This window comes from Lissotriton helveticus, chromosome 4_1 (assembly GCF_964261635.1).
Source record: "Lissotriton helveticus chromosome 4_1, aLisHel1.1, whole genome shotgun sequence".
Lineage (NCBI taxonomy): Eukaryota > Metazoa > Chordata > Amphibia > Caudata > Salamandridae > Lissotriton > Lissotriton helveticus.
Genome location: NC_136063.1, coordinates 171,052,393 through 171,079,759, shown reverse-complemented (window position 1 = coordinate 171,079,759; position 27,367 = coordinate 171,052,393).

Here is a 27,367-nt window from a genome sequence, read left to right as displayed (position 1 = left end):
GGAGAATGGTCAGATAGCCCTCTAGGCAGGATTCCAGCCTCCCGTACCCTATCCAGGGACGCACGGGGCACAAAAACGTAGTCCAGGCGCGAAAAGGAACCATGGACAGCCGACACGTAGGTGTACTCACGGGCCTTGGGATGCATATGCCGCCACACATCAACCCAGCCCATTCCCTCCACCATCGCATTCAACGGGGTAGGAGCAGCAGCAGTCGAAGCCCCTTGCGCTCGCCGACGATCCACACACATGTCCATCACCTCATTCCAATCACCCCCCAACACCGCCAAGGACTCAGGGATCTCCGCCCACACCGCAAACAATTTCTCAGACAAGGACCACTGCAAAGGCGGAGGGGCATAGACACTCCCAAAAACTACAGGTTCAGCACCCACCATCCCCTTGACGAAAACATATCGACCCTGCGGGTCTATCCATTGTTTCTCATGTACATAGCCCAATCTGCGATGCACCAACACAGCAACTCCCCTGGACCCCCTGGAAAACCCCGCATGATAGACCTGTTGGTAACCAAACCTCTGCAGGCTAAGCACCTTCGTCCCCAGCATGTGCGTTTCCTGCAACAGTAATACATCAGCCACCTCCCTCTTCCCCCATCTCAGAATTGCCCCCTGTTTGATTTTGTCAAGCATCCCCCTGACATTCCAAGTTATCACACGCATGGACTCCTTAGGGAGTCCTCGAATCGACGTATCAGCCATCGTCTAGGGTAGCAATCGTGGCAGGACCCTGACGCCACACCCAGGCACACAGCACCTTCAGAAGCAAAGTATCAAAAATCACGTGCAATCCCCCCGTCGACCCTCGAACTCCCAAAAAACAACAGCGGCAGTCCCTCTGCCCAACGTGCCCCAACCCACACCCCCCCCACAACCACCCCACCCCAACCCCCTGCCCACCACCCCTATACCTCATGGAACTCAGAAGTATCTGTCGCGGCATGGGCAACCTCGGGCCCAAAACAGAGCGCCCAAGGCCAACCATACCAATGGATCCCAACTACCCCCGGGAACTATCGAAACTCCCCCCCCCCTTCCCCTATACAACTCCCACTTACGTAGGAGGCAGGTAGCCCCAAACCAGAGCGCCCCGAACCCCACCCCATAACCCCACACACAGCACAACAAGAATCTAGCCTTAATAGTATACTCAGCAGTCAATGTTCGGTACAGTGGAACGCTGCGGAGCAGCTTCACTCCAGCCGGAGTTTATGATATACGGTTGAGGGCACGAGTCCCCACAGCTTGTCAGCGGCCTCTCCCAGAGTGATCAGAGTCAGTAGGTGCAGCAGAGGGAGATCCACCGCGGGAGTTGGATCGTTTCCGAGATCTCGACTTCCTATTCCTTCTGGCTCCGGCAGCCTGATCCCCCCGGTCTTGCGATGGCTCCCTTGAACGCCCCGGGTTCAATCCAGGTTGATCGTGTGGCCTGACTCTCACCGTCTCATCAGTCCATTTGAAAACGTCCTCCGGGGAGTCAAAGAAATGAGTTCGGGACTGAAAGATCACCCTTAGGCGGGCAGGGTAGAGCAATGAGTATTGAATCTTCAGGCCACGGAGTTTCGCCTTGGCGGCAATAAAAGAGTGGCGCTGTTGTTGCACAAGTCTGGTGTAGTCCGGGAAGATCATAATCTTCTGATTTTCGAAGTGAAGTGATTCCTTGGACCTCGCTTCCCGCAAAATAGTGTCCTTGTCGTGAAAATTCAGGAGTTTAGCAATCACGGGTCTGGGCCTCTCTCTCGCCGGCGGTTTCTGCGTCAGGGCCCTATGGGCGCGTTCGATCACGAAACAGCGGGACAGGGCCTCCGGAGGGAGCCAACTCTCCAACCACTGGGTTAGGAACTGTTCCATGTTACCCTTCTCACACCCCTCCGGAAAGCCCACAAAGCGTAGGTTGTTCCTGCGCGCCCGCCCTTCAGCATCCTCGACACGGAGCGCAAGGCCCCGTTGAATGTTTTCCATCGCCGCCATTTTCCGCTTCAGGGTCCCAACATCATCTTCCACCACCGAAATCCTGGATTCCGTCTCAGTAATTCGCTCAACGGCGTTGCGCAAATCTTGGCGCAATAAGGTCACGTTTGCCCCAACCGCCCCAATCTTGGCATCAAGCATGTCCCTAGATTGGGTGATCGCCGCCATGAGCGCCGCATTGTCCGGGCCCAAACCCTGGCCACCGGATGCCCCCTGGCTCCCACTCGGTCCGGTAAACTTGTCAATGGGGCCCTGTTTGGCGGGCCCGCCCCCCCTCTGGTCATGGTGGGGCTCCCTTCTGTGACCCCGGGTCTCAGGGCAGGCACCGGTCCTCACAGCTAGGTAGTCTGCGTTGCCAGTGGCAGGCAAGGGAGGCACACGATCGCGGACCAGCCAACCACCAGTCTGCCTCCAGGGGGGGGCACACACAAGGCACTCCAGGCCAGGTCACTGCCCAGTCAGGGTCGCAGCTCCCAAAGGGCCAATTGCCCACTTCGCCGCCTCTGCCTGACGTCAGGTAGCACCTCCAGGGCTATCCGGGGGCAGGTGGCTCCAACCGGCCAGAAAGCAGGCAAGCGCGACAGTCTATGGGCCAAGGAGCAGGCGGGATCACTCACCGGGGGGCCGCAGCACTGGCTGTCCCGCTGCCGCTTGGTCCAGGCCTCCCTCGCGCCTCTCCACCGGCGTCGTCAAAATTGAGGCCCCGGTCTCTGGGCCTACACGCCGGCTGCGGTCCGCCTCCAGGATCTGGGCAGCCCGGACTCACTCCCCAGTCGTGGGGCACGGCCACTCTCCCTCAGTCAGGCCCGCTGCAGAGTCAAGCCCCAGGCCGCGGGTCCCACCGCTGCCACTGTCCGCCGACACTGGGAGTTCCCGGCTGGACACCACCAAAATTGAGGCCCCGGCTTCACACGCCGTGGGTAGGCCCCGGGGTGTCTCCGCCGCTATCTCCGCCACCAATGCTCCGGGCGCTCCAGAACCTTCACCAGAGGGTACCCCTCGCCTCTGCCTCCGCTGCTGGTGTGGGGCGGGATAGGAATTCGGGGGCCAGGATAAATTACGGATCTGTAGCGGGCCGGTGGGAGCTCTAACAAGCCACGTCCACCATCGTCGCCCTCGAAGCCACGCCCCCCCAGTACAGACATTCTTAAAACTAATATGTTGGACACATTATGTCCGAAAAGGAGTCGACATCTGGAACAGCTATGTTTGTATGAAGTACTTCAACATTACAGCTTCAAAAGAATTAGAAAAACGGAAAATTTGAAGTAGTTGGATGTCATGGTTGTTTAGTAAAACATGCAAAGGGTAATCTTATAAACCACAAGAACCTTAGTTGTGAAACTCCAGATCACCGAGAATTTTACTATTTAGCACTTCTGCAACTGCTTAAACCATGGCGTAGTGAAAGTGAATTACTTGGAGACTTTGACTGCTATGAAGATTCTTTTAATGCATGTAAAGATAGCATTGGGGGTACAATTTTCCCTACATATTTAAAATCGTTAAATGATGAAGTTGAACAGGAAAATACTAATACAGCTAAAATAGCTCATGAAAGTTCTCAAGATAGTTAAAGTAGTGGTCCATGTAGTCAAGATCCTCTTGGACAACCAATGCTGGAAAATGAAGCAGCAATTGCTATGCATGAAGTCCAAATTGCAATGCAACAAGCACACAAGGAGAATATTAAATTGGAAACTTAGAATAAAATAAGTAAATGTTGAACAGAAAGAAATATATGTTCAAGTGAGAGAACGGATAGAACATGGTTTGTTGCATGAAAACAAAGAATGTGTGTGTTCATCTTTTAAACCGCTTCTGATGTACATCAGTGGTCTAGCTGGGACACACTGTTAAAGGTGCTACTTTGCATAGATTATTGATGTTACCAGTTGAGCATGATAATAAATTAGCATATCAGAAGTTGTCCGGAGAAGCTTCTTATGAAGTGTCAAGAGTGCTGAAGAAAATGAAACTTTTAATTATTGATGAGGTGAGCATGATCTCAAACTTAATGCTTGCTTTTGTACACTTAAGAATGCAACAGGTGTTAAAAACAGATTACGACATTCTCTTTGGAGGAAAACATTTAATTGTATTAGGAGATCTGCTACAACTGACCCCTGTAAAAGAAGAACCAGTGTTTAAAACTCTTCTACATGAAGACACTAAGAAATCTTTGGGAAGTATTGGAAATGTGAATCTGTGGTTACATTTTGAATATAAAGAACTCACTCAGAATATGTGACAAGCAAGAGATGAAGATTATTCAAATATTCTAAAAGATGTAAGAATTGGTGTTCTAAGCAAACATGGTAAACAAGCTTTTCAAAGTTGCCTACTAAAGAACTTGTTTACAAATGAAAACACACCAGCAGAAGTAATGTACAAGAAAATGAAAGAAAAAAAGTCTATAGTTTGCTTAATGCCTACAGAGGAAGAGTGTTATATATTTAATAGAGTGCTTATGAAATTGGAAAATCAAGAAATAGTTCACATTGAAGCTATTGATAAAACCGAGCATCAAGGAATAACAATTGTTCTTTCAGAAAAACTACATACTAAATAGGATTCTTTGGAAAAGTCTGTATCAAAAACTGCGGGCTTAGAAAAAAATGTAGATGTATGTTTAAACTGTCAGGTAATTTTGAAGCGTAATCTGAATGTAGGATAAGGTTTAGTGAATGAAGCAATGGGGAAAATTGTTGATTTTGTGAAATATCAAAATGGGAATGGAATTGAATTCTTGAAAGTTAAATTTGATCAGATTACAGAGGTAAGACACATTGCGCATTCTGCTGCATGTTTTTTGCTTGTAAAAGACGTGTATGTTCGTAGAAAACAGTTTCCCTTCTGATTAGCATATGCAATAACCATTCATAAATCTCAAGGTTTAAGTATAGATAATGCTTTGGTAAATGTAGGAAGAAGTGTGTTTAAAGAGGGAATGATAAATGTTGCATTATCTTGTGTTAGAAAGTTGTCTGGTTTGTATTTAATTGATTTTGATGAAAACAAGGTTAGTGCTGATGGTAATTGTGTAAGAGAATATAATCGTTTGAGAAGGCTTTATGCTCCAAGTTTAGGTGAATATCCTATTTATGAGAAACATGTTGTGTGTTCAAAACGCAAACATGTTGAAGAATCAACTATGGTTGAAAAGCAGAAAGAAAATCAAGAGAAAAGAAAAAAATAAAAGAAGCAGAAAATACAAACAAGTGATGATGTTGTTGGATGTTGTCGGATACCAATTAGAAAATGCTTCTGGTGTCAACTGCTATGGTAATGTTATTCTAAATGTTATATTTTATCTTGAAGATGCTTATGGTGAAAATATGGAAAGTTAGGAAAAAAGATTATGTTCGGCACTTTATACTTTATTTTAAGAATTGAGAACTGATAGAAGTAAGATCAATTCTGCTTCTGGTATTCGCCAACTGTTTTATACATGTACTGGATCTTTAACTTTTAGTGCTAATATACAACAAGATGCACAAGAATTTCTGATGGTTATGCTTGGAGTACTAGAAGATGAAGGAATTCAGATTGAGAATTTATTTGGAATCAGTTACAAATGGGAACATAAATGTAAACAGTGTTCATTAACTTCAAGCACTATAGTTGACAGAGAACGATTTCTATATTTGACAATACCTGACTGAGAGAGAGAGAGAGAACTCTGTTTATTTAGACCATAGTCTTTAAACTTCAAGGACTTATAAAATATAAAAAACTGTACAGTGCCAGTCAAAACAAAAATGATACACAATAACATTTAAAATCCCACAGTTACTTTCCGGGCAGTTCTACTTGCATGCATCTTCAGTAAAACCGTAACTACCATCTCCCCTTACACCTCTGTATTTCCAATTTTGTAAAATCGATTAAAAAGTTAAAAACCTCTTAATACTTAATAAAACGAGAATTACAAAACTCCTAAGCTAAAAAGGTTCTTTACATATATCATTGTTCAATAATAATGATAGATTAAAACCGTTTAGAATGGAATTACTTCGGTCTTACGCCTTGTCTTGTAAATGAGAGGGTTTGGAAATAAATAGATCACAGTTCTTGCTTACGTTTTTCCCTAGCAAAACGATTTACAGCTCTCATATAATTTCCTAGTGCAATTGCGATATCCAGATTATCCATTTCTATCAGTAATGCAATGGCTTGGGCTCGTGACCTTATACCATATTTTATAAATAGTGGCCGTAAGAACAGTTTTCTCACCTCTAAGACCATAGACAATCAAACAATATATGCAAACTTCCGCACTTAGTCCCAAGCACGCATTTGCATAATCCATCAGGATCTAGCATTTCTGCCTTTAGTCTCCCCTTCATTAGCCATGGGTTGGTGCCAATTCGAATTTTCAAGATTTCACATCTAAATCCGTAATTCGGCAGAGTTTCAAGGTATGATTACCACGCATCGTTTTCCCACACTTTTATCATGCATTGGACCGATTTTTTCTTCCTCAGGTATTCTATGTCCTGGTTCCTTGATTGCTCCATACCTTGGGCTCTGAGTAAACTCTTAGTAAAGCTACATCTAAGGGATTCTGGTTAGTTCTCACCTTTAAACTCCCAGATATCTCCTTTATTTTCCTTCTTGCTTCCATTGCCCATTTTAGGCTGCTATGCCGGATTTCCCCACTGCACCAATGTGAAACCTTCTGTGCGCCCCCTTGTCATTGACGTTTCCAAAATCTTGCCATAGCCATTTGGGCCTGAATATTCCATGCTATTGTTCCTGTCTCTAATTTGATTGCCTGTATCATAGTTGAATTAGGTAGGGACAGTAGCATTTTTAGGGCCTTACCTTCCTCCTGATCCCACCCTCCTTTGCCACTGAGATGGAGAACTTCTACCCCATACAATAATTGGGGGGGGATCATAGCTTCATAAGCCTTTAACATTGGTTTATGTGCCATGTCCCCATAAACATTATTACATTTTTTCAGGCCACCGATGGAGGACGCTGCTTTTGCTTTTTGGGCTTCCAATTGGGTACCCCAGTCTAAGGAGCTTTCAAACCATAGGCCTAGGTATTTATATTCCTGTACAGTTTCCAGTTTTGTTTGACCTAGGTACCAGCTAAAACTTTTCGACCTTTACCAAAGCACAAAATCTTTGTTTTGTCCATATTTACCACTAATAGTTTGGCCTTACAGTAGTCACTAAAAACATTTAATTTTCTCTGTAGCCCTAGCTCCGTCTGATCTATTATCACTAGGTCATCTGCATCTAGCAGACTTGCTACCTTCCTGCCACTCATTCTGGGACTCGCACTTCTTTCAACCTCCAGTGCTGCTGGTAGGCCTGCTAAAAAAAAATGAAAAAAGGAGGGGGGGCAGGACGCAGCCCTGTCTTAGCCCATTTCCTATAACTATTTTCCATGTCAGTGCCCCTTGAGTATCTTGAATTACTTGGGCCCAGTTTCCTCTATGCAGTTCTTTTAGGATTGCTAGTAGGCCTACTGAGATATCATAATTAGTCAGGCACTCCCAAAGCCTCCTGCGATCCACCAAGTCGAAGGCTGCCCGGAAATCGACAAAACAGCAGAACATTTTCCCCGTTTGTTCTATCGACTTCCGGGCAAGTGCCCAAAGGGCATAACAATGGTCGACTGTGGAGTGCCATTCTTTAAATCCCCCCTGTTCTACTGAGACAATTGAATTCACTTCTACCCAATTTTTTTATTTGCCTAACACTATTTTTGCGAATATCTTCTCCCCAATATCTAACAAATGAATTAATCTGTCGTTTTTTGGGGTGTGCATATCTCCTTTCTTATGTATGAGCCTTATTATTGCCCCTTTCCAGTTGTTGGGAACCTCCCAGAGTCTAAAATAACTCAAAACATTTTGGCAAAATATTCAGCCCACCAATCTGTCTGGGTTTTAATTATCAGAGCCGAGAGGTTATCAGGGCCTGCCGCTCTTTTTAAATTAAGGCTCTTTACCGTACTTTTTACTTCAAGGACCGAAAAGTCATGTTTTATATCTGCTACCAGACCGCTCCAGTCTGTGTGCTGAATCTCTTCCCGGTTACCCCCAGGGCTATACAAGTCCTGCACGTATTCCTCCCAGGCTGCTTCTTCCACTATACAGTTCATCACGGCTGTCTGGCGATCCGCAGCCGAATGAACTAATTTCCAGAACTGGCGTAGGTTCCTTGCCTCAATTGCCTCAAGTAACTTTAGCCAACTGACTTCTTTATATTCTCTTTTTGTCCTCCTAATTAACATAATATATTCTCTTATTAGAGTCACGAGGGCGTTTCCACTACCCTGCCCGCCCTTTAAAAATTGACCACGCGCCATTCTCCTCACTTCTCTTTTCTTTTCCAGACATTCCCTTGTGAACTATCGTCCTTGAATCACCGCCTTTTAATGGTTCACTTTAAAAAAATGTTGACCGTTTCTCAGTCCCACACTGAGGGATTGGACCACATCCTTGATTTTTCCCACATACCAATCTAAACCCTGGCCACTTACTGAGTCTAGATCTAAATTCTGTTGTAACTTTATTAGCCTGGCCACATATTCTTCAGTTAACCTAGTTGTACGTCGCCTAGGGTATTCCATCTGTTGTTCTATGACTTGGGTACAGGGCTTTAAATGTGCATCAGGGATCTCCAGAACTAAAATGTTATGGTTGCTTCCTTCTCTATTTAGAATCCTAAACCCTGTAATTAGTTGGAAGCTCCAGGGGGACGTGAAAACATAATCAATTGGACAGTTCTCGTTACCTAGCTTAAATGTTTTCTTTGCTGGGCAATCTAAGGAGGATCTTCCATTTAGGTAGAAAAGGTTTTTGGTCCCCCAAAAATTTCCCAACTGGGTGTCCTTAGCACTTGTTATACACTCTGGGAAGGTAGCTTGTATTATCTGATAGGCATCAAATAATTTTTGAAACCAACAGTCTACATTCTTGGGGTGTAATTTATGATTAAAATCACCCATTAACATAATCAAATCCATGCCATACTTTTCACAAATTAAATCCATATCTTCTTTAAAAAAACATTTCTGATGCATATTCCTCTGTGGTATCCCATTGCATATATACATTTATAAGCATTATCATGTTCGTTTTTACAAATCCATATATCATTATTCTACAAGCAAGTAACCATTTACATTTTACGGTTATTTCTGTCACCTTTTTCGCTATTTTTGTTGACACCAGAGTCATAATTCCCCCAGCTAGACGGCCAAATCTATGTTTCTTTGCTAATCGATTTAGCTGGGAGAAACCATTAAATGTAGGGGTCTTGCCACATAGCCAAGTCTCCTGGATACACATAATCTCTGTATTTTCACCTAGTTCCCTTATGTTTTTTTGTTTAACTACCTCTCCTAGGCCATTTATATTCCAGGAGGCTAATCCTATGCTATGTGGTGTGCCTTTTACCTATTCAACCTCTTCCAGCCAGCTGTCCTCCCCCTGCCCTTCAAAGGCTCTAGATGAGGGACCTGCTGACCTATATCCTTACTCCAGTTTCCCCACCAGTTTTCTGCATTTGAATTATTTGCTATTATTTTAAAATTTCCCAGGGGGGCTCCTTCCTCTTCTTCAGGATCTCTTATCCTTACCTGTCTCTTTCCCAAACCTGCGCTGCACCTTAGGAAGTTATTTCCTTGCCACCCCTTCCCTTCTACTTCTAATACCTCATCTTCGGCTAATATCCATATTCCCTCTCTCTGTAGTTCATTTGCTGCTTTCTCAATCGTACTTTTTACCAGGTTTGAGTACAACGTTACTCTGGTGACCTCCTTCCCTTCTTTATTTTGCCTAAAACCCACTTGTCTTAGGTCAGTTCTTCCTATGGTTTTCAGATTATGGCATTTGGCAAACCCTTGCAGAAGTTGTGACCTGTTTAGGGGCAACCTCTTTCCTAACTTCTTACCCCCTTTCCTTAATGGGATTTGTTCAAGGTATAGCCTCATATTCTCGCTTCTCTCTTTCGTTGCCCCGTTTAATATTGGGGGGGGGGCTGTCGTATAGGCCTTATTTATCTCGGTTAGGCCTGTTATCTCGCACCTCCTGGGTGATCCATGGCTGCAAGCTTCCACCTTACTGTTTCCCAGACTCCTTGGGCTTGATGTAATTTTATTGATCGCCTGTTTCTTCTGAGGTGCTGGGGCAGTATGTGGGTACACGTTTTTTCCTGGTTTTTTGGGAATTTCCTCTTTAGTGTACTCATATAGGGGTTGGGTAACTTTATTTCATTCCACCTTTCACCAATCACCTTCTCCACCCTTGACCCTTTCTCTATAGTTTCACTCCCTTTCTTTAGTGATTTCCTTCCTACACATCTTGCTCTATTTATTTGACCACTTCTAGTCAACTCTCCTCTTATTATTATCCTCATTGGCCACTTTGAGATATGCACCTCATGACTTTCTTTAGGTGGTTCATCAGTTTCCTCCTGTTTCTCTACTCGGGGCTGAGGGTCGGATCAGGGATTTGTCTTACCATAGCTGGCATGTGGGATCTAATCCCCTGAACTCCCCCTCTATTTTGGCTAAATACATTTTTTGTGAATTTAAGACAGCATTATTAGACAAAGTCACTTCTATAAGTCCTTGAAGAGTTCCTTGTAATATTAACATTAAATCCAACATTGAAGATGCAGACATTGCAGAGAGATCCCGATTTGTCTCAGGGATTGAGCTCAGTTCCGCACCTTGTTCTAAACTGACGTTTCGAATTTCAAGCGGACTTTTATTTTCACTTCTTCTCTGGGTTGACTTATTACTTAGGGTATTTTCTTCTTCTCAGCCTGAGTCTTCCTGAAGGATCGGGCTATCCTGGGGTCCTCTCTCCAAATCATAGGAGAAAAGACCTTGTGGTGAAGATTACAGTCATGGAGACGCTAGACCCCTATGGTCCAGTAATAGCTGTAGAGACTGGTTAACCATATTTAGGGATTCAGTTGTATGTACTTCCAAGGGTAGGGAGGGATACCCGTTCTCTTCCCTTTCGAGACTCACATTTTGCAATGATGACTCAATTGACCCAATGTCTTGGTCATTTGCAGGTGGGAAGACTTTTTAAAAATGTTTCCCCACAAATTCCTTTATTGATTTTGAGGCAGAGCTACCCGGATTTTTATTGATCGCTGTATTCCTTTTTCCTCCTTTCTTCTTTGCTTTTGCCGGTGTCAGCTCTATGCTCCCTCTACTTTATTCCAAAGTGCCCAGATTCCCCGGGTTTGCTGGATTTAGTCTTGGCCTCAAGTTATGTTCCACAGTATTTTTAACTTTCTTTGGGGCCATCTCTAGAGTTCCCTCAGGGGTTACCAGCTCCTCAGGTGCTGGGTTATATTTTTACCCTATTTACAGGAGAGAGCGATCTGCAGCTGTTTATCCAGATGAAGCAATGTGCTCAGGCGAGGGAGACCCCAATCTCTTTGCGTCTCAGACTCCACAATCACTGTATTGACTTTAATTTTTATGGGGGTTAAGTGAGCTCGGCCACCGTTTTTCCTCCCCCAAAAAAGTCTATCCAGCTCTGTTCCTATCCTGAAAGATTGGGGGTAATTTGTCAAGCGGGGGCTGCGAAAAAAGGGGTACCAAAATGCATTTTCCCCCAGTTAATTTCCATAGGAAATTTTGCCACGAGCTACAGACTGAACTGCTAAACTGAATTACCCCAAATTTGGCAGAAAGGTAGAGCTTGGTTCAGAAAGCGACCTTTTTTTTTAAATGGTGTAAATCCGTTCAGTAGTTTTTGCGAAATTCAAAAAATAAGAGTCAAAAAATTACTTTCGCATAGGAAACTTTGTGGAAGGCTACAGCCGAAACTACAGAACAGAAGTACTTCAAATTCGGCAGAAACGTAGTGCTTGGGTCAGAAAGCGACCTTTTTAGAAATGGTTTAAATCTGTTCAGCAGTTGCTGAGAAATCAGAAAAATACAATTTTCAATATATGGGCGGAGCCCAAGTTGCGTGCGCGAGCTTCACTGTGATTGGCTGCCAGCATTGAAAACCAGAAAGTGTTGGCAGCCATCTTGTGGCTCAGTAGTAGCGAGTCACCAGAAAACAGAGAAACAAAGGTATAAAACAAGAGAAGGGGGCAGGGTTGAAACACCCTGACCCCCTAGTCCTTCTCAGGGGTCCCAGAAGGACCCCCAGGGTCCCCAAAAAATAATTAAAAAAAATAACAATCAGCGCAATTGGCGCAGGGGGCGCGGGTTCCTGCATTTTACTTTAATGAGACCCCTGGATGGGCTAGGTCTCAGGGGTATTTAAAAAAAAATAATAGCGGGGGCTCACCAGGGCCCCCGCAGCCCCGTGGCTTTACTTATGTTGGGAGGGAGGTTCAGTAGGCTGTGGAAATAGGTCCAGGGGTTATTTGTTAAAAAAATATTAGCGGGGGTTTGCTGGGGCCGCCGCAGACCCAGGGCTTCTTTCATGTTGGGAGGGGGGTTGCAGTAGGCTGTGGAAATTATATCGGGAAAACAACAATGCGCCGTATTGCGGCCTTTCTTTAATATAATTTGGAATAATGTTTATTTATTATGCAGTGTTCACTTTTGTTACTGATAGAGTCACTTTGTTACAGGAAATGTATTAATATGTGGGAGGGCGTGTTCTGTATGTGTGTGCAGAACAAGCTTAATGTTCATTAGGTGCGAACAATCGAAAGTAGAAGTGTTTCTTGCCATTCACTTCTCCTCCGCAGAGTAGCAAGGACATCTAATTGGCTCACATGTTGTAAGGAGGACCTTCCTGAGCTTAATGTTGATTTGTTGCGAACTATTGAAAGTATAAGTGTTGCTACGTATTCCCTTCTCCTCCGCGGAGTAGGAGGGACATCTGATTGGCTGACGTGTTCTAAGGAGCAGCTTCCAGAGCTTCATGTTGGTTGGTTGCGAACTATTGAAAGTAGAAATGTTGCCCGCCATTCACTTGCTCTCCATGGAGTTGGAGGGACATCTGATTGGCTGACGTGTTCAAAGGAGGAGCTTCGAGATCTTAATGTTGATTGGTTGCGAACTATTGAAAGTAGAAGTGTTGGCCGCCATTCACTTTGGCTCCTTGGAGTAGGAGGGACATCTGTTTGGCTGACGTGTTCCAAGGAGGACTTTCCCAAGCTTAATGTTGATTGGCTGTAAACCATTAAAAATAGAAGTGTTGTCAGCGATTCCTTCCCTCTCTGCGGAGTATTAGGGATATTTTATTTGGTAACGTGTTTCAAGCGGGACCTTCCAAAGCTTAATGTTCATTGGCTGTGAAGCATTAAAAGTAGAAGTGTTGACAGCCATTCCCTCCTCCTCCGCGGAACAACATGGAGATTTTGTTGGCTAAAGTGTTCTAAGCACAAGTTTGCTCCCTATTGGGTGGGAACGGTTCAGTGTTGTCAGTTATTTTGTGACGCACTTCCAAATGATTACAGGAAAGCGAAGTAGTAGAGGGGAGGGTAAGAACACTATTAACTCTGTAGAGTGGTCACAAGGTGGTGGACATGGATTGTGAAGGTAAAAAATGTTTTATATATATTTAACCCCTTCGACGCTAATGACAAAGCCAGCTCGTCATGGGTTTTACCTGCCCTGCGCTCATGACGAGCTGGCTTTGTCACAAACAAGCCATTTATACTTCTTCAGCGCACAGCAGGTAAACGCGGTAGCGCTGAAGCAGTTAAAGGGCCATTTATATAATTGCCGTGGGGTGTCCAAAACACGGCAGAAAAATAACAGTGTCTTACGGTCTTCTTTTTATCAAGGTTGCGTGTGGGATACTTCCAAGGAGCACTATTTACTTATAATGTGGTGTTTACTTTTCTGACAGGGAGGTGTGGTTGAGCAGCAAAAATTTCAGTCTAGGTTTGAAACAGTTTTTATTTAGCAATTACAAACAAACTTTCTTTGGAAACTGATGTTGTATATATCAAAGGGGTGACAAATAAAAATTGAATTTCATAAAATATCATTTAAGCGTGTCAACACCCTCCTTTTTTCTGCTATAGTTTGTAAAAGTGTTGCCCCATATTCTTGATAATATAAGAGGGCATCAGTTACTTTTAGATAAAGTATAAAAGAAGTGCTACAACAAACACTCCTGTGCTACATTATCTATGGTCCGAAGAACAAGTAAAAAACAGTAAAACACAAATGACTTCATATTAGATTGAAATGTATGCATTATCAAATTTGTATTTTGTAGAATTCTGGAACGTTCTGTGGTAGTGCTAAGAGGTCACACACTGTTCCGCTAACAAATCACATACTCATTTAAGAATATATAGGATAGTACTATTATAATATACAATACTGGTCCTATATATTCTATAGGGAGAACGTGAATAGGAACCGCAACTGAGAAGAATAGAAATTAGAAAATAACATTCAGAAATGTAAGGTTTATCAAATATTTAAAGTAACAAAGTATGTATGTAAGCTATATTTTTTGATACTGCAATTTCATAAAATATGCTCACTGAAAAAATATCTGATCAAGTACGCTATAATGTTTCGTAAGCTGTCTTACAGGTGGTGCCGACAAATCTTCAATTCCTCTTCTATAACAATAGGACAGTCTATTACAATATAATGAATGACACCATTGTTACCCAAAAAAAGAGAAGGAAAATAGTTATGAATAGAACAGAAGATCCATAACGAAATACTTTCGAGCGGTAATTATTTTCTGAGCTTCTTTTCTCTGGGACGTTGAAAAATGTGATGTTTGTGGCGACAGGTCACAAACTCCTCTGAGATCATTATACTGTGAAACTTATAATATACATATTCACAGTATATGATCAAAAGGGGGAAACAGACTAAAAGCCAGAAGCTGGTGATGTTGCTTATATATCTTTACTCTATGTGTCGACGGGTCATAAACTCCTCTGAGATCACTGTTCATATTATAATACACATATTAACAGTATATGGTCCTTAGGGGAAAACAGACTAACAACTGGAAGGTGGTTAGGTTAATTGTAAATGTTTAGGGTTTGCGCAGACGGGTAACCACCATCTCTGAGGTCAAGTACAGTGTCAATATTATAACATACAAAGTCACAGCATATGAGCTCAAAGGAGCCAGAAAAGGAGCAATGTTTGCTGCAATCTGTCTGTTTCTGAAAACAAGCTGCTGACGTTACAGAAAAAAAAGGCAAAAACAGGCAATAACACTTTTTTCTACATTTAAATGTTTAAATATTGACAAATAGCCACGTATTATAAATATCTACTGTGCCATAATCAAAGAACTTACAACTCCAGAATATGTTTTGTTGACTCAAAACAAGAATACGACGGTAGAAAATAGAACCTGCTTCACAGAATGGACACGGAGAAATAACTCACGAAAACAAAAGTAATCACACAACGGGTGTGGTTTATATGAGTTTTTGTTATTGAGTAGTCTATGGAAGGAAGATGGGGCTCCGCCCATTTAGATGTCACGTTTTACAGTTTATACATGCTCACGTTTTAACTGTTTAACTTGTGCACGTGTTGGGAAAAGTTACAAACTGAAGTTGTAAAGGTTTCGATTTCCATCGGAGCAGTATAATGTCTTAATATCTACATACGTTGGAGAGTTTCAAATGTGTTACCCAGTAAACTGTATCCAAAAGCGGGTTGTAGGAAACGCACACCTGTGCAAAATTTTCTTTGATTGTCCATACAGTTAGGTGGTTCCCGTGAAGTGACACCCCCTGTACTTGGGGTGAAGAATACGTATGATAGCACTGTTTCCCTTGAGACCAGTGTCCCTCCAGGGCACTCAAAAGAATAGTTCTCTAATTTATTCGAAGAAAAAAACTCGATTGTTAGACACTTCTTTTACCGAAGACACAATATTTCACATTCCAACACACCTTAGCGGCAACACGTGATCACCCTCTGGCTTATTACCATCGAGGTTACATTTTCCATGAGTAATACATTTTTTCCGAGCTCTTAACAGCTCAGATCTGTTATACCGTATATTTAACCTTGATTTTACGTTATTAACATCAGTCATGCAGAAGTATATATACATTTTGGACACTTTAAACTAGCACGACTACACGTGACCATCGGTCCGCCAATCACAGTTTGGAACACCTTCCGTCGAATCACATGATCTTGAACAACCATTTAGAGCACAGCTAACAGTGTCCGGATATCTCCGGCACACTGAATTTTTGCAGCACCGAGCACCGAAAGTCTCCGGTCTTTTACAATGCGGTAAGCCTCCGTTTTTCAAATTGGACTCCATGTGTCCTAAAATACGAGATAGTGAACAAGCTCTACCGTTAAGACGGAAAATTAACAACGTTTATTTTCATTGACAGGTCATTTTACTTATGGGAACCCGATAAAGAATTAGACTCATAACAGGTCAGATTTTGCAAAATTAAAACACGGCATGCGACGCATGGTAGATGCACAATTATATCGCGAGCGCACTCTTAGTTAAGCACCGTTGAACACCCCGTGCACTTTAGAATGGTCACTTTTTAAAGCATAAGACAACCGTTTTGCACCATTCCCTCACACCCAGTTCACGAACCCATTCACCTTTTTTGACCCACGAGGTAAATTTCACTCTCTAGTGTCGCATGAAGACATAAGAGTTATACCTGATGACCCACATTGGATACTGCAATTCTCCTTTGTGAATGATGACAAACGTGTTATATGTGATTAACATAAATATTACGTTTTTGTACCATATGTATGTTGTTTGATAAGGAAATTGAAAATTGTACTTGGTTGCTTTCAGACATTACACGGCCCCTGAGGAAGGGCTACGCCCGAAATGCATTGGGCCACTCTGCCACAGGCATGAATATTATGGAATTAAGTTGAAAACATTTTTAAATTATAAGTAGGGCTCCTTGTTTTCCGTTTTCACTGATTTTTGCAGATAAATACAGACAGAAAAGTATTTATTCTCCTTTCTGTATTTATTTTGAAATGTGGATAAAAACTGAAATTGGGTTATTTTATGAGCGATTCTAAATGCTGTCAATGGTGAGTACCAGGCCAATAGGTGTGTCGTTCTAAAAGTAAAAGGGTTAAAACAATAAAAGAATTTTAGTAAAGAGCCTTAAAGAGCAATATAAATGCTCGTATAAGAAAACATGCACAATTTAATATCAATGTTGTGTATAGTTTATCATGTAAGAGTGTTTATATGACTGAAAATGGTCAGTACTTCAGTGCATATTTATCAGACAAATAAATGTGAAATATACTCATTTCAGATTAATTTTTTACAAAACCGAAAATATATATGGGTAAATTCAGATACAATTATTTAAAAAAATATGGATAAATACAGATGTAAATGCCCAAAAAATAAATACCATAAAACTAGGAGCCATAATTATAAGTTATAAAAAACTACTGTTAAGTTAGTTTCCACCATAAAAAGTATACACGTGTTTTTAAAATTTACTTAAAAAACATTATAGGTTATAGAGAGATTGGAGTTAGAAATTGGCATTTAAAAAACCTTTGAAATTCACAGAAAAAAACATAGGTTTTAGGCCCATTATAGTTAGAAATTAGCATTTAAAAAACCTTCGAAATTCACTGAAAAAATGTAGCTACTGACTAAGCCATGAACAAGCTTACACAACAAAAGACACACTGATACAGACATTCACACAGTTTAGTCACTAATGCATGCATTCAGTAAGATACGTTTAATCAGTGACTTATACAATCAGTCACACACCTCGTAAATCATCTGTGATGCCACTGACCATGCCAATAATGATGTAATATGTGACATCACGAGCAGTACATTGCGGGGGTGCAAGTTATAGTTAGCTGAACTAACTATAAAGGTGGAATTTCTATGGTTTTGCACAAGTGAAATGTTCAGCTAACTATAACATCCCTGAAACCTATGGTTTCTTCAGTGAATATATATATAGTTTCAGATCCTTATTTAGACGTTCCCTCACAATGCGGAACAAACAGGAATGGACTCCACTTGTAATAGTGCAATTTTCTTTATTTTAATTTCAGCAATGCGCCATGGCATGTTTTTGGCCTTCGCTAGGACCTAGTTCCCATAGAAAAGGCATTGTTCTTGGCCCCCACTTGACGGATCACTCCAAAGTTTTTCAGACAACGGCTAAAGCGATTGACAAACTAGTTTTGAACTTGTTTTGGTAGCCCCCTCATTGTTCATGGCCCCTGCTTGATGCATCACCCCAAAACTTTCAGGACAGTAGCGGAAGTGGCAAACTAGTTTTGAAAATGTTGTAAAGGTCTGTCAAATGGTGCCAAAGTTATTAGCAAAACAATAAAGGTGGGGCCCCAAAATGCATTTTCCCCATGCAATGTCCCATAGGTATTTTAGACGTGACTATAGCCAGAACAGCTGAACAGTTACTTTCACAGATGAAGCTGTCCTTCAGCAGTTTCTGGTGCGTTATCTGCATTGCAGTGGATTCCCATGAAGTAGTCCTGCTGCCTGATGGATGAAGGATGCTGAAGACTCTCTAAAGATGCTGTAGATGTGACACGTCAACGAGGTCTACCTGCAGGGATTCCTTGGTCCAGGAAGATGGTCAGGGGGTCCAACTTGCAGGGTTGACGTCCCACGAAGTCCTCTACATTTGGCCGAAATCCAGTTGCCCCTGGACTACCAGTCACCCATTGTCGAGGTCACTGGCCAATCCTTCCTGGGTCATTAATTCTCCTTCTGAGGGTCCCTGCAAGTCTATGACAGCACTCCCGGGCTCAGCAAACTTACGTGTAACTCTGTGCGTCGGGTTTCGTCCCAGGTGACAGTGGTAGCAGCTTGAAGACTTTTGCCTTCCAACATGCCCTAGCAGGCTTCTTCAGATGTGGCGCCCCTGTACTGTGAATAGGAGGCACCTGTGTTTCTGAAAGTAGTGGTTGGGATCCCATTCACCTGGTGCTAGTGAAAGGGCCTACTCCCACCCTCGAGGATCATCCGCTTACCATCTGGAACCTTCTCCCAGTTGAAAGCTACTAGTACCTCCTCATCTTAAGTGTCCTCTTCAATGGCTTCACTAGCCACCTCAGAAACCATATTTCTCTTGGGACACACTGCTTCCCCTCTGTGTGTGCCCTGAAGGCTTGCAGTCAAAGCACAACCTCTCCTCCAAGAGTTTCTCTAGCCCCACTATTCTGCTTGCTATAGGTTGGATGCTTCTTAATCCCTTCCTGAGGGTTTTGAGGTTATCTCTTTGGGAGGTTTACTACTACCCTCCTTCCCCTTGTGAGGGACTAACCCCCCTCCTTGGGATCACCCCCCAGGGTCTTCTTCAGTATCATGTCCTAAACCACTCAACCGCTATCTTGCCCAGCTCTCTGGAGCTAGTTAGCTTGAAGTCTACTAGATTTTGGTGTAACTTTTCGGAAGGGCAGTTAATGAGGTTGTGCTGCTTGACCACCAAATTATAGAGCCATTCAAAGGTACTTACTTACCTAGTTACCTTTTACCCAACCATCCAGTGTGTTTATTGTTGTATCTACATAAACAACCTAGGTTTGTGTTGGCCCTTTGTGTGATGTCCTAAGCTTCTGTCTGTACTCCTCAGGCATGAGACCAAATGAAAAGTGTTGCCTTCATGTGTGGGTAGGATTTCTGCTACCTTATACTCAAGTGTAGTCAGTCTCTCCGTACCAACTACCAGTACCAACTCCCCTAGTAGTGTTCCCCAGTGTTGGGTACCCCCCTGCATCATTTTAATAGCTCTCTCATATGAGGACAGCCAATTCTCTGTATTCTCCTGGTACATAGCTAGGGACAATCCGTTTGGGCAATCTGACTTGGGCACACCTGTCAAATTCTCAGGTTGCTCACAACATACTCTTTGGGCATCACGCCCAGCTTGACTCTTCTTTCTTCAAGGGCCAGCTTCCTTTCTTCCAGGGCCCAGGCTCTCACCTCTGGCTCCAGGGCTGCCACCTCTTCTTAAAAGGATCTCCTGCTGCTATGTGAACTCCCCACACTGCTGGCAGTAGAGGGTGCACATGGTCTGGTGTTGGGGTGGAGGACATCCTACTCCTCTGTTTTTTCTTCGCCACTACCTTGGGATATCTCCTATTCCAGTGCTGGTGGGGTTATGTGGGCTTTCTCCATAGTCATGAGAGCCTTCACCAGATCCTCTCTCTTTGACTTTTTTCCCACAATGATCCTTCTGTCCTAACACACCTTCATTAGATCCTACCTTTTGAGGGTTGACAGATTGAAGACTTTGGGCCACCAACGTGCCCCAGCAGGCTTCTTCAGCTGTTGTATCCCTGTGCTGCGAACAGGAGGCCAGTCAGCTGGCACTTGAAGTTCTCTTGACTCAATTGGGCTCTGAAAATAGCTTCTCAATGAGCAGGACACAGCTGGCACAGTCCTTCTCTGTGATAGCCACCACGTGCAGTAGGTGCAGTCCTCAGCAGTGCAGCCTCTCTTTGCTGGTCGTTTGGTGCAGCAGGGCCCTCCCTCCTAATGACCACTTCGGAAGTGTGGCATCTGGCTATACCAGGATGCACCATTCTGCCCAATCCCAAGATTGCGAGACCCCTCCATTGACACTCAGAGTGATTGTGCTCTCTCCTCTTCAAACATGGTAAAATTGGCTTACTCTCATTTGGAACATTTAGTGTGCTTATAAGTCCCTAGTAAAGTGGTACTACATGTACGCAGTCACTTTAAATGTACTGCTGCTAGTGGGCCTGCAGCACTAATTGTGCCACCCACTTAAGAAGCCTTTTAAAAATGGCTCAGGTCTGCCATTGCAGCCTGTGTGTGCAGTTTTTAACTGCCATTTTGATCTAGCTACATGAACCTTTTGCCGACCTAAACCTTCCTTTTTAATACATATATGCCATCGTTAGGATAGGCTTTAAACAGCCCACAGGGACGATTGCAGTGTATTTAAAAAGTTGGGCATGTACTTTTAAAGTTTTACATACCCCTCTAGTTAAAAAACTCCTAAATCCCTTTTTCACTACTGCAAGGTCTACCTCTCTAATAGGATAACATTACAGATTTCGCCTTGCCCTTTATACTGTCATCTATCCCAAAAATTACTAATGGAAGAGTTATTGAGAGAGATAAATGTAGAATAGAGTTCAAGGTGTTCTTCACGTCTTCCCAAAATTTCGACAGATCTGGGCAATCTAAAAACATATGTATGTCCTTTACACCTGCCATGTTACATTTATTGCATTTTTTATCTGGTAGGAATTTAGACAGTTTTAATGGAGTTATGTATGCCCGATGAATTGAGAATAAGTGGTTACGTCTTAACCATGCGGGTTTTACCGTTTTGTACAACAAGCCACAGGATTCTTGCCATTTCTTATCACATGGGATGTTAATCGTTGTTCCCCATAACTTATCTGGTAGTTTAAACTCCCCATTGATTTCTTCTAGTATTTGCCAGTACCATGTGGCTACTTCTTTCCCTCCAGTGGGTCCCTCAACCAACATTTGTTCTAATATGCTACTTTTCCCCATGTTGGTATCTATGCGGCTCTGTGATCTCACCCAATTATCCAGTTGAATATATTTGAATCTCGATAATCCTGTTCCCACAAGCTCCTGTAAATCGTTCCAAGATATTAATTTCCCATCTACAACCAGTTGGCCCCACCTAATAACTCCAGCTTGTTTTATGTTATTTGAGAGGCTATCTTTCAAAAATAGTGGTAAGCCGGGTGAGTCCCATATTGGGGAATATGTGGAATAGTATGACAGACCTATTTTTTTCCTTATATTATTCCAATTTTTAGCCCATGATTGCACCATTTTAAGTTTGATTTTTTTTAAAAATGTGTGACTTCCAAATTTAAACATGAAACTCTCTGGTGTTAAATTTGCCCCCAATAACATTGCTTTATACATGGAGTTAGGAGTAAGATTAGATGGAGTTTTTAATAACATCCTAGAGTGTGACATCTGGAAGGCCCATGAATAGTATAACAGGTCTGGGAGCGCCAGGCCCCCCTTTTCCCTTCTTCTTCTTAATTTTTTCCATGCTATCCTTGTTGTTTTATAGTTCCAAATAAAGGAATTAATTTCTCTTTGGGATTTTTCAATTTGTTTCTGTTCGAATACAATTGGAATTGTATTAAAAATAAAAATAAACTTAGGGAGGATACACATTTTAACTAAATTTACTCTGCCCGTTATAGATAATGGTAAATGTGACCAAGACTTTAAAAGTTTTTTACTTTCGGTATGTATTCTTTCTAAGTTGTTTGATCCAATTTTTTCCACTTCCTGGGTTATTCTTATTCCTAAATACCGCATAGATGTTGAAATGTTTACCCCTAACTGGATATTTGGAAGATTCCATACCATAATCTCCGTTTTGCTGGAATTGATGTCATATCCAGATATCTGCCCGAATTTCTCAGCACATGTAATGATTGTTGGAAGTGCCTTGACTGGGTCAGATGTACAGACCAAAATATCATCTGCATATAATGCTACCCGCTTTTCCCACTCTCCATAGCTAAAAGATGGAATATTAGCCTTGTTCCTTAAAAGTTGAGCGAACGGTTCGATGTATAAGTTGGAGAGGAGCGGGGAAAGTGGGCAGCCCTGCCTTGTACCTCTAGTTATATTGAAGGCGTCAGTTAGGCCCCCATTAATCATTAACCTAGCAGAAGGTGTATTATATAGTAGTTTAATTGTTCTGCAAAAGCCTTCCCCACAGTTGAATTTTTTTAGTACATCGTTTAAATAGAGCCAATTAACTCTATCAAACGCTTTTGTTGCGTCTAATGTCAAAGTAGCCAAGGGTACGGAGCAAGTAGTTGCGATGTCTATGGCCCCTATTAGTTCATGGGTTAATTCCGCTAGTTGTCTCCCTTTGATGAAACCCTTTTGATCCGGGTGAATAATGTTCTTAATGACGCTAGCAAGTCTAGTGGAGAGGATATTTGTGAATATTTTATAGTCACTATTAAGAATTGATATTGGTCGGTATGACCCACACTCTAATAGAGATTTTCCAGGTTTAGGAATAAGGTGGTAAATCTCCCATTTATTAGGATGCCATTAAAAATTGCCGTGAGTTCTGGAGCTATGATGTGTTCAAGAGATCTGTAGATTTCTGCCGGCAAACCATCTGGCCCTGCCGCTTTCCCCTTTTTGGAGTGACAAATTGCTATTATTACTTCTTCCACAGAAAACTCTTTCTCTAATAATTTATTCTCGGTAATTGATAAGGTTGGAAGGGTAATAGCATCTAGCCATCTATCTCTTGCTTGTTGGTCATTAGGTAGATCTTCTTTATAGATTTCCTCAAAAAATTCAAAAAAGGCATTTCCTATTTCTTGATTGGTTGATCTAGTCTCAGACTCTCCTATAACCCTAATTTCTCTAATATAGTTAAGGGCTTTATCAGCTTTTGTTTTCCATGCCAATATTTTCCCTGCAGCCTCTCCGAACTTGAAGTGGGAGGATTTACTCACTTCCCACCTTTTATTTATTCTTTCTTGTAAAATGTTTTCCATATGATTTTTCAGTTCGGCAAGTTTTTCATGCTCTGGAGATGTAGCTACTGTCAGGTCCAATCTTGATTCTACAACCTTCATGTCACTTTCTAATGTCTTAATTTTTTCATTATATATCCTCCGTCTATAGGAGGCTCTATTTGTAATCTGCCCTCTTAAGAAGGCTTTAAAAGTCTCCCAAACCACTGTAGGTGTAGCAGAATATTTATTAATATCAAAAAAGATAAGGTCTCATCTGACAAAAATGTTAGCTCCTCCTCTTCCAACAAAAGTGTCCGATCGAAGGACCAGGAAGGATGTTTAACTAGGATACCTATTTTTATGGTGAATTCTAACGCGGAGTGGTCTGATAGGTGTGATGGTAAATAGTTTATTGATATAAGATTATCCTTTAGACAATAACTGAAGAAAGCATAATCAATCCTAGATTTATGCTTAAAACAACTGTTTCTAAAGGACACTCCTGGCTTATTGCCCATTCTTTCTCGCCACAAATCAGCCAAACCCAGATGTTTCATAATTGATTTGAGGGTTTCCCTTGATTTTATGGTACTTAGACCTCTAGATTTAGTTGATTTATCTAGCCTTGGATCAAGAACTATTTTGAAGTCTCCCATCCAAATTATTGGCTCCTGAGCTGATATTAATTGGTTTTTTACAGTGTCCAAATGTGATGGATCATCGGAGTTGGGGCCATAATATCCAACCAATATCTTAGTCTGACCCTCAAGAGAGACTTTGACTATCAACCATCTTACTGTCTTATCTTCCTTACAATCTAAAATTTGTGCTTTAACGATTTTTTGAAAATAAATATAACCCCTCTTATATTTGCATTATGATCAGTGGAACAAAATGTATCTACCCACCTTTGTTTCTTTAATATAGTATTGGCCTCTGATTTAAAAAGGTGAGTTTCCTGCAGCACAATGATCTGCGCTTGCGAATCTCTTAAATATTGTAGGATCCGGTCTCTCCTTCCTTGCACTCGCAGACCATTTACGTTCCAGGAAATAAAATTTAGATTTGTCATAGTAATCCGACTTCACCCCCTTTCGTCTCCATTATCTTTAACTTTAATATTCGACGTTTCTCTAATTTTAGCATTACTGTTATTCAATTGCTGAACAAGGTTGACTTCTAGGACCTTAAATTGAAATGACAAATGAGGATTTTTTGTTTTCTTGCCCCCCCTTTCCCCTTCCTCCCCCCCCTCCCCTGGGAAACCGCTTTTAGAAAGTTGTCATTTTCCTGTACTAACCATTTGTTGCTTACAGCCTGCTCCTGGGTTACATGACTAGGTGTAGTTGACCATTATGTATTCCTCCTAGACAGTATCACAAAGGAGGGTCTGGGTGTTGGCAGGATGCTCCATGTCTGGCTGTATTACGGGGGTGTAGCTGCCACCTACCACACATGCCCTTCAAAGGCACTGGCTCAGTTCACACTCAAAGGACTTCACACTAGCTTATTTTGCCACCAGACAGACTCGGACCAGGACACTGTGGCAGTAAATTCAACACACCTCTACAGGGTGAAACTGCAGAAGCTTCTCCCACTTCAAAGTGGGCACCAGGTATAAAAAGTGGAGGAGACACTTACACCCCCTCTTCAGATCACTTTTGGACCTGTAGAAGACTCAGTAGGACTGCTGTGCTGCCCTGCTACTTTGCTACAAGAACAACTGCCCACCTACTATGCTCCCCTACTGCCATAGGGACTGCTCGGCTTCCCTACTTCCTGAGGTAGGAGGACTGCACCTACACCTTGAACCCAGGACCACTAGAGTGACTCCAAGGGCTAGTTGGCTGGCCTCCTGATCAGAGCTTATGGGGCAAAAAAGGCTCATATCACCTTGAACCTGCAGCTGGACTCTGCCTGCTGTGAGCCCTAACACCTCCAAATGGAGCCTCCCCAGTTGTGGACCCCTGAAAGTGGGGATAAAGGTGCTCTGCAGGCCCAGCTGTGGTCCCCCATAGAAGTGACACAGCGCAATGCAACCCAATGCAGACCTCGCTGCAGCTGTTTATCGGAAGCGAAGGGGCGAGATGCAACTCAATGCAGACCTCGCTTCCTAGCCCTACCAGCTCATTATTAGAACCAACCAGGGGTGGCTACTCCACTAGGGCAGAGGTGCGTCACCCCACCTCTTTTTTGCAGTGCGAGAAGCAGGAACATAAAATGGTAATGACTACCATTTTATGTTTCTGTTTCTCGCACTGCGAGAAAGCAGAAGGGTTTGGTTGGGGCGGGCGGGTGGGTGGGTCTGCTCTAAGGCAGGGGAGGAGTGGTTTGCCCACTGCTGAGGTAGCTGACTGTTTGGTCGGCCCTCAGGGGCTGTCAAAACCAGTTATGCACACTCAATAGTTCTCAATGCAGGCTGCAATGCGCCTACATGGAGAACATGGCCTCCCCGTAAGCCCCTTCCTGGGCGGTACCCCAACCATTCACAAACCTCCACTGGAGCATTGTGATTGGCTTAGGGGAGGGGAGGGAGGCTGCTTGCTTCCTGAAGATGCAGTACCTGGCCGGCGAAGAGGTAGATTACATTTTTTTAAATTATTAATTAAATTAACCCCCTGCCCAACTCCCCCTTCCAGGCGTGACCCCCTACCCGTAAGACATGCTGGCTGTGACTGGAACCAACGCATGATGCAACGTGAATTGGACCTTGCATCACAGCTCCTCATTGGAACTGACGCAGTGTGATGCATCGCGACACAGAATTCCACATCGCTCATTGGAGCCGCCACTACAGAGTGAAAGGCCCTGCATCAAGGATATAAGGTGCAGTTCTCAGCAGGCCTAACCTGGTCCCCGTATCGGACCCACGCTCAAACCCGGTCAACATAAACTTATGTCTTTGTCTCAGTCTTGCGCGACTGGATAACCACAGTTGGCGCTTTGTGCTTTTAAGCACTATCTTTACCTAAACCGTTAAAATTGCATATCTTTGGTTCTACTAAATAGATTTTGTCGTCCCGGTGTTAAATAATTTATTAAATTTTACTCTATTTTTCTTTATTGGTGTGAGATTTTTCTGGTATTGTGTTCTCACTTTATTCCTGTTGATTTGCTGCATAAATACGTTACGCATTGCCTCTAATGTAAGCCTGACTGCTTTTGTGCCACTAATGTAAGCCTGACTGCTTTTGTGCCACGCTACCATAGGGTTAAGCACAGGTTGATTTAGTAACTTTTGTGGTTCACCCTGACAAGAATTGTTGATGATCCTTGAGAATGGCTCCCATCCCCCTCAACCATCGACCAAATTTCTCGAAAGTATTTTGAGGGTTGAATGCTGAACGATCGAGTAGCATGAAGGGCAACAGCGTCCTATGTCTCGCATGTGCAGTGCATCATCTGATACTTTTAAAATAGCCATCTTGGTGCTGCAGCCTGCCCTAAAACATGACTGAAGAAAGTCCAAGAGACTATTTTCATTTAAGGAAAGTTTGGTAGTGCTTCAATGAAGCATTCAAATATTGTTGCCAGGTAAGTTTGACACTGGATAGTTCAGATAATCAAGATCCTCACTAAGGAAATGGGAAGCAAACTTCAGAAAGCCCCCTCCCCCAGCTGGTGATCAATACATTAGTACTTGTGACTGAGTGCTTAATATGCTAGAGGGGCTCTGCTGTGGAACTACAATCAAAAAGGTCACTTCTCCGCTGTGTTGTTCATTTTCTAAATGTATTTACTTGTGTTATATAGCACATTCTCCACCCATCATGGTTTCAGAGTGCTGTACATAAGAGCGGTGTGAAACCACCAGCTACTAGACAACACAAGCTTGTTGAAACATCATCCAAAAACACACTACTTCACCTCTGTTTTTTTCAGTAAGTGGTGAGACTTGGCCTACTTAAGACAGGTAAGTGCTTGAGGCTTTACCAGTGAAGTGCTGATAA